This window comes from Balaenoptera physalus (assembly GCF_965194825.1).
Source record: "Balaenoptera physalus genome assembly, contig: HAP1_SCAFFOLD_370, whole genome shotgun sequence".
Classification (NCBI taxonomy): Eukaryota; Metazoa; Chordata; class Mammalia; order Artiodactyla; family Balaenopteridae; genus Balaenoptera; species Balaenoptera physalus.
Window position 1 is genome coordinate 648,523 of NW_028126311.1, and position 8,378 is coordinate 656,900.

Here is an 8,378-nt window from a genome sequence, read left to right on the forward strand (position 1 = left end):
AGTTTTCCCAATTTATACGCCCATGAGTGGATGTGCCCTATGCTCCCTAAGCTGAGTTTTTTAGATGTTTCAGGACACACCTTGCACTTCTCCAGAGTGGCTGTTGGCAATTTACATCCCGCCCATCAGCGTAGCCAGGCTCCCGTTTCTCCAGGGCCTGTCCTCCATTTCTGGTTTTGACACTTTATTCAGCATGGCCCTTTTGACCGATGGGAAGCGAGACTTCTTTGTAGCGCTGATTTGCCTTTCCAGGTTGCTTGGTTGGCCAAAAAGGGCGTATGCGTTTTTTCTTGAATATATTCAGGAAAAAACGCATACGCCCTTTTTGGCCAAGGGCATCATTGTCGAGGTTTTGCCGCTTTTCCTGTGCTTTAAAGGCGATTCGAATCACCCTCCTGAAATCTGTTTCCTGCAAATCTGCCTTGCTTTCAAATCCTCCTCGTTGTCTTCCCTCAATATATTTGTGGACGAGAGTCATCATTTATAAGTCTGCAGGTTTGTGAATTGCAGTGCCCCTGAGCTCCATTTTTCAACTCGCTTTCTTGGGAGCTGGCCGCAAAAGCGCAGGATTGCTTCAGGCCCTATTCTGCTCCCGGGCGGCAGGCTGAGCCTGTGGTTAATTCTTCTGCCTGATGGGAAAATAGAGTGACCTGTGACTGTCCCAACACCTAGAGCTAGTCTCTCATTGGTTCCCCCTCTTCCCGTTCATCCTCAGGAAAAATTGCAACCTGTACGGAACAGGAGGTTAAGGTGCTGATTCTCCAAGGACGGAGATTGCTAGTAAAGCGGCTGGAATGGCGAACCCAAGAACAAGGAGATGAGAAATGAGGTGCGTTTTGGAAACCTTTCCCGATCACACGGTGTACCATCTTCTGGGTTTCTCATGCATGTTTTCGATGTAGGAAGATGCCCTTGAACCTGGAGATTTGGGACCCATGGGATGGGTACCACGCAGTATTACTTTAAAGGGTCTGCGTTTGCTCACCCAACCTCACCAAACCACTCAGCCCCAAGAGTGTCCACCCTTATGTCTCAATCAGCTGTGGGTCTAGATATGGTCAATACAGGTGGCATCACAGCCCCTGAGCGAACTTTGTAAGAATTTCTCTCTCTTTCACTGTCTTTGTTTCTCGGGTTTCTAAAAGTAATTGATTTTTATAATGGGGTTTAGCAGCTTTTCACTGCTGTGTTTCTGCCGCTTTACACCCACTTGACTCACTTACAGAGAGTTATCAATACATAGGTTTTAAGATTCTTACTAGTCAGATATATTCTTGGGCGGTGAATAGGGGGTGTTCAGTCCAATTCATTGAGCAAGGAGTAGGTCTTGTCTATTACATATTGGGTTTATGGAACGGTATCTGAGCTAATTTGAAACCCTTGTTTTATGCATCACCCCACCTCACCTTTCCCGTTAAGCAACCATAGTGTGTTTTCTAAACGTGTGACTCTATTCTGTTTTGTAATTCAGTTTAAGGGTAGCGGTTTTTACATTCCCTCTATAAGTGATATCTTATGACAAGTGTCTTTTTCTGTGTGACTTATTTCACTTAGAATCGTCGTACCTAAATCCACTCATCATGCTGCTTCTAGCCTTATGACGTTGATTTCATGGCTGAGTGATATTCCATTGTACATAAGGACCACCACTTCTTTATCCATTTTTCTCTTTCCTGGGATATTTAAGGTGTAACCAAGTGGAGGTTCTTGTCAACAGAGCAGCCCTAAACTTTGGGGTGCCTGTGTCTTGCTGATTTTTAGTTTTCCCAATTTATACGCCCATGAGTGGAAGTGCCCTATGCTCCCTAAGCTGAGTTTTTTAGATGTTTCAGGACACACCATGCACTTCTCCAGAGTGGCTGTTGGCAATTTACATCCCGCCCGTCAGCGTAGCCAGAGTCCCGTTTCTCCATGGCCTCTCCTGCATTTCTGGTTTTGACACTTTATTCAGCATGGCCCTTTTGACCGATGGGAAGCGAGACTTCTTTGTAGCGCTGATTTGCCTTTCCAGGTTGCTTGGTTGGCCAAAAAGGGCGTATGCGTTTTTTCCTGAATATATTCAGGAAAAAACGCATACGCCCTTTTTGGCCAAGGGCATCATTGTCGAGGTTTTGCCGCTTTTCCTGTGCTTTAAAGGCGATTCTAATCACCCTCCTGAAATCTGTTTCCTGCAATTCTGCCTTGCTTTCAAATCCTCTTCGTTGTCTTCCCTCAATATATTTGTGGACGAGAGTCATCATTTATAAGTCTGCAGGTTTGTGAATTGCAGTGCCCCTGAGCGCCATTTTTCAACTCGCTTTCTTGGGAGCTGGCCGCAAAAGCGCAGGATTGCTTCAGGCCCTATTCTGCTCCCGGGCGGCAGGCTGAGCCTGTGGTTAATTCTTCTTCCTGATGGGAAAATAGAGTGACCTGTGCCTGTCCCAACACCTAGAGCTAGTCCCTCATTGGTTCCCCCTCTTCCCGTTCATCCTCAGGACAAATTGCAACCTGTACGGAACAGGAGGTTAAGGTGCTGATTCTCCAAGGACGGAGATTGCTAGTAAAGCGGCTGGAATGGCGAACCCAAGAACAAGGAGATGAGAAATGAGGTGCGTTTTGGAAACCTTTCCCGATCACACGGTGTACCATCTTCTGGGTTTCTCATGCATGTTTTCGATGTAGGAAGATGCCCTTGAACCTGGAGATTTGGGACCCATGGGATGGGTACCACGCAGTATTACTTTAAAGGGTCTGCGTTTGCTCACCCAACCTCACCAAACCTCTCAGCCCCAAGAGTGTCCACCCTTATGTCTCAATCAGCTGTGGGTCTAGATATGGTCAATCCAGGTTGCATCACAGCCCCTGAGCGAACTTTGTAAGAATTTCTCTCTCTTTCACTGTCTTTGTTTCACGGGTTTTTAAATTTAATTGATTTTTATAATGGGGTTTAGCAGCTTTTCACTGCTGTGTTTCTTCCGCTTTACACCCACTTGACTCACTTACAGAGAGTTATCAACACATAAGTTTTAAGATTCTTACTAGTCAGATATATTCTTGGGCGGTGAATAGGGGGTTTTGAGTCCAATTCATTGAGCAAGGAGTAGGTCTTGTCTATTACATATTGGGTTTATGGAACGGTATCTGAGCTAATTTGAAACCCTTGTTTTGTGCATCACCCTACCTCACCTTTCCCGTTAAGCAGCCATAGTGTGTTTTCTAAACGTGTGACTCTATTCTGTTTTGTAATTCAGTTCAAGGATAGCGGTTTTTAAATTCCTTCTATAAGTGATATCTTATGACAAGTGTCTTTTTCTGTGTGACTTATTTCACTTAGAATCGTCGTATCTAAATCCACTCATCATGCTGCTACTAGCCTTATGACGTTGATTTCATGGCTGAGTGATATTCCATTGTACATAAGGACCACAACTTCTTTATCCATTTTTCTCTTTCCTGTGATATTTAAGGTGTAACGAAGTGGAGGTTCTTGTCAACAGAGAAGCCCTAAACTTTGGGGTGCCTCTGTCTTGCTGATTTTTAGTTTTCCCAGTTTATACGCCCATGAGTGGAAGTGCCCTATGCTCCCTAAGCTGAGTTTTTTAGATGTTTCAGGACACACCATGCACTTCTCCAGAGTGGCTGTTGGCAATTTACATCCCGCCCATCAGCGTAGCCAGGCTCCCGTTTCTCCATGGCCTGTCCTGCATTTCTGGTTTTGACACTTTATTCAGCATGGCCCTTTTGACAGATGGGAAGCGAGACTTCTTTGTAGCGCTGATTTGCCTTTCCAGGTTGCTTGGTTGGCCAAAAAGGGCGTATGCGTTTTTACCTGAATATATTCAGGAAAAAACGCATACGCCCTTTTTGGCCAAGGGCATCATTGTCGAGGTTTTGCCGCTTTTCCTGTGCTTTAAAGGCGATTCGAATCTCCCTCCTGAAATCTGTTTCCTGCAATTCTGCCTTGCTTTCAAATCCTCTTCGTTGCCTTCCCTCAATATATTTGTGGACGAGAGTCATCATTTATAAGTCTGCAGGTTTGTGAATTGCAGTGTCCCTGAGCTCCATTTTTCAACTCCCTTTCTTGGGCGCTGGCCGCAAAAGCGCAGGATTGCCTCAGGCCCTATTCTGGTCCCAGGCGGCAGGCTGAGCCTGTGGTTAATTCTTCTTCCTGATGGGAAAATAGAGTGACCTGTGCCTGTCCCAACACCTAGAGCTAGTCTCTCATTGGTTCCCCCTCTTCCCGTTCATCCTCAGGACAAATTGCAACCTGTTCGAAACAGGAGGTTAAGGTGCTGATTCTCCAAGGACGGAGATTGCTAGTAAAGCGGCTGGAATGGCGAACCCAAGAACAAGGAGATGAGAAATGAGGTGCGTTTTGGAAACCTTTCCCGATCACACAGTGTACCATCTTCTGGGTTTCTCATGCTTGTTTTCGATATAGGAAGATGCCCTTGAACCTGGAGATTTGGGACCCATGGGATGGGGACCACGCAGTATTACTTTAAAGGGTCTGCGTTTGCTCACCCAACCTCACCAAACCTCTCAGCCCCAAGAGTGTCCACCCTTATGTCTCAATCAGCTGTGGGTCTAGATATGGTCAATACAGGTGGCATCACAGCCCCTGAGCGAACTTTGTAAGAATTTCTCTCTCTTTCACTGTCTTTGTTTCACGGGTTTTTAAAAGTAATTGATTTTTATAATGCGGTTTAGCAGCTTTTCACTACTGTGTTTCTGCCACTTTACACCCACTTGACTCACCTACAGAGAGTTATCAATACATAGGTTTTAAGATTCTTACTAGGCAGATATATTCTTGGGCTGTGAATAGGGGGTGTTGAGTCCAATTCATTGAGCAAGGAGTAGGTCTTGTCTATTACATATTGGGTTTATGGAACGGTATCTGAGCTAATTTGAAACCCTTGTTTTATGCATCACCCCACCTCACCTTTCCCGTTAAGCAGCCGTAGTGTGTTTTCTAAACGTGTGACTCTATTCTGTTTTGTAATTCAGTTCAAGGGTAGAGGTTTTTACATTCCCTCTATAAGTGATATCTTATGACAAGTGTCTTTTTCTGTGTGACTTATTTCACTTAGTATCGTGGTACCTAAATCCACTCATCATGCTGCTTCTAGCCTTATGACGTTGATTTCATGGCTGAGTGATATTCCATTGTACATAAGGACCACAACTTCTTTATCCATTTTTCTCTTTCCTGGGATATTTAAGGTGTAACGAAGTGGAGGTTCTTGTCAACAGAGCAGCCCTAAACTTTGGGGTGCCTGTGTCTTGCTGATTTTTGTTTTCCCAATTTATACGCCCATGAGTGGAAGTGCCCTATGCTCCCTAAGCTGAGTTTTTTAGATGTTTCAGGACACACCGTGCACTTCTCCAGAGTGGCTGTTGGCAATTTACATCCCGCCCATCAGTGTAGCCAGGCTCCCGTTTCTCCATGGCCTGTCCTGCATTTCTGGTTTTGACACTTTATTCAGCATGGCCCTTTTGACCGATGGGAAGCGAGACTTCTTTGAAGCGCTGATTTGCCTTTCCAGGTTGCTTCATTGGCCAAAAAGGGCGTATGCGTTTTTTCCTGAATATATTCAGGAAAAAACGCATACGCCCTTTTTGGCCAAGGGCATCATTGTCGAGGTTTTGCCGCTTTTCCTGTGCTTTAAAGGCGATTCGAATCTCCCTCCTGAAATCTGTTTCCTTCAATTCTGCCTTGCTTTCAAATCCTCTTCGTTGCCTTCCCTCAATATATTTGTGGACGAGAGTCATCATTAATAACTCTGCAGGTTTGTGAAATGCAGTGCCCCTGAGCTCCATTTTTCAACTCGCTTTTTTGGCAGCTGGCCGCAAAAGCGCAGGATTGCTTCAAGCCCTATTCTGGTCCCGGGCGGCAGGCTGAGCTTGTGGTTAATTCTTCTTCCTGCTGGGAAAATAGAGTGACCTGTGCCTGTCCCAACACCTAGAGCTAGTCTCTCATTGGTTCCCCCTCTTCCCGTTCATCCTCAGGACAAATTGCAACCTGTACAGAACAGGAGGTTAAAGGTGCTGATTCTCCAAGGAGGGAGATTGCTAGTAAAGCAGCTGGAATGGCGAACCCGAGCTCAAGGAGATGAGAAATGAGGTGCGTTTTGGAAACCTTTCCCGATTACACGGTGTACCATCTTCTGGGTTTCTCATGCATGTTTTCGATGAAGGAAGATGCCCTTTAACCTGGAGATTTGGGACCCATGGGCTGGGTACAACGCAGTATTATTTTAAAGGGTCTGCGTTTGCTCACCCAACCTCACCAAACCACTCAGCCCCAAGAGTGTCCACCCTTATGTCTCAATCTGCTGTGGGTCTAGATATGGTCAATCAAGGTGGCATCACAGCCCCTGAACGAATTTTTTAAGAATTTCTCTCTCTTTCACTGTCTTTATTTCACGGGTTTTTAAAAGTAATTGATTTTTATAATGGGGTTTACCTGCTTTTCACTGTTGTGTTTTTGCCGCTTTACACCCACTTGACTCACTTACATAGAGATATCAATGCATAGGTTTTAAGATTCTTACTAGTCAGTTATATTCTTGGGCTGTGAATAGGGGGTGTTGTGTCCAATTCACTGAGCAAGGAGTAGGTCTTGTCTACTACCTATTGGGTTTATGGAACGGTATCTGAGCTAATTTGAAACCCTTGTTTTATGCATCACCCCACCTCACCTTTCCCGTTAAGCAAACATAGTGTGTTTTCTAAACGTGTGACCCTGCTCTCATTTGTAATTCAGTTCAAGCGTAGCGGTTTTTATATTCCCTCTATAAGTGATACCTTATGATAAGTATCTTTTTCTGTGTGACTTATTTCACTTAGAATCGTCCTACCTACATCCACTCATCTTGCTGCTACTAGCCTTATGACGTTGATTTCATGGCTGAGTGATATTCCATTGTACATAAGGACCACAACTTCTTTATCCATTTTTCTCTTTCCTGGGATATTTAAGGTGTAACGAAGTGGAGGTTCTTGTCAACAGAGCAGCCCTAAACTTTGGGGTGCCTGTGTCTTGCTGATTTTTAGTTTTCCCAATTTATACGCCCATGAGTGGAAGTGCCCTATGCTCCCTAAGCTGATTTTTTTAGATGTTTCAGGACACACCGTGCACTTCTCCAGAGTGGCTGTTGGCAATTTACATCCCGCCCATCAGCGTAGCCAGGCTCCCATTTCTCCATGGCCTGTCCTGCCTTTCTGGTTTTGACACTTTATGCAGCATGGCCCTTTTGACCGATGGGAAGCGAGACTTCTTTGTAGCGCTGATTTGCCTTTCCAGGTTGCTTGGTTGGCCAAAAAGGGCGTATGCGTTTTTTCCTGAATATATTCAGGAAAAACCGCATACGCCCTTTTTGGCCAAGGGCATCATTGTCGAGGTTTTGCCGCTTTTCCTGTGCTTTAAAGGTGATTCGAATCTCCCTCCTGAAATCTGTTTCCTGCAATTCTGCCTTGCTTTCAAATCCTCTTCGTTGCCTTCCCTCAATATATTTGTGGACGAGAGTCATCATTTATAAGTCTGCAGGTTTGTGAATTGCAGTGCCCCTGAGCTCCATTTTTCAACTCGCTTTCTTGGGAGCTGGCCGCAAAACGCAGGATTGCTTCAGGCCCTATTCTGGTCCGGGCGGCATGCTGAGCCTGTGGTTAATTCTTCTTCCTGATGGGAAAATAGAGTGACCTGTGCCTGTCCCAACACCTAGAGCTAGTCTCTCATTGGTTCCCCCTCTTCCCGTTCATCCTCAGGACAAATTGCAACCTGTACGGAACAGGAGGTTAAAGGTGCTGATTCTCCAAGGACGGAGATTGCTAGTAAAGCGGCTGGAATGGCGAACCCGAGCACAAGGAGATGAGAAATGAGGTACGTTTCAGAAACCTTTCCCGATCACACGGTGTACCATCTTCTGGGTTTCTCATGCATGTTTTCGATGTAGGAAGATGCCCTTGAACCTGGAGATTTGGGACCCATGGGATGGGTACCATGCAGTATTAATATAAAGGGTCTGCGTTTCCTCACCCAACCTCACCAAACCTCTCAGCCGCAAAAGTGTCCACCCTTATGTCTCAATCAGCTGTCGGTCTAGATATGGTCAATCCAGGTGGCATCACAGCCCCTGAACGAATTTTGTAAGAATTTCTCTCTCTTTCACTGTCTTTGTTTCACGGGTTTTTAAAATTAATTGATTTTTATAATGGGGTTTAGCTGCTTTTCACTGCTGTGTTTTTGCCGCTTTACACCCACTTGACTCACTTACAGAGAGATATCAATGCATAGGTTTTAAGATTCTAACTAGTCAGGTATATTCTTGGGCGGGGAATAGGGGGTGTTGAGTCCAATTCACTGAGCAAGGAGTAGGTCTTGTCTATTACCTATT

The 8,378-nt window shown here is 45.2% G+C and overlaps 1 long non-coding RNA gene across 1 annotated transcript; it reads right to left on the reverse strand.

Moving 5' to 3' along the window:
* Nucleotides 1-2,762: 2,762 nt before the first annotated feature.
* LOC309653489 lies at nucleotides 2,763-5,190 on the reverse strand. The gene is made up of 2 exons (XR_014259219.1): nucleotides 4,729-5,190; nucleotides 2,763-2,973 (listed from the first exon to the last, which is right to left on the reverse strand). It is a non-coding gene; the product is annotated as an uncharacterized lncRNA (long non-coding RNA).
* Nucleotides 5,191-8,378: the final 3,188 nt, after the last annotated feature.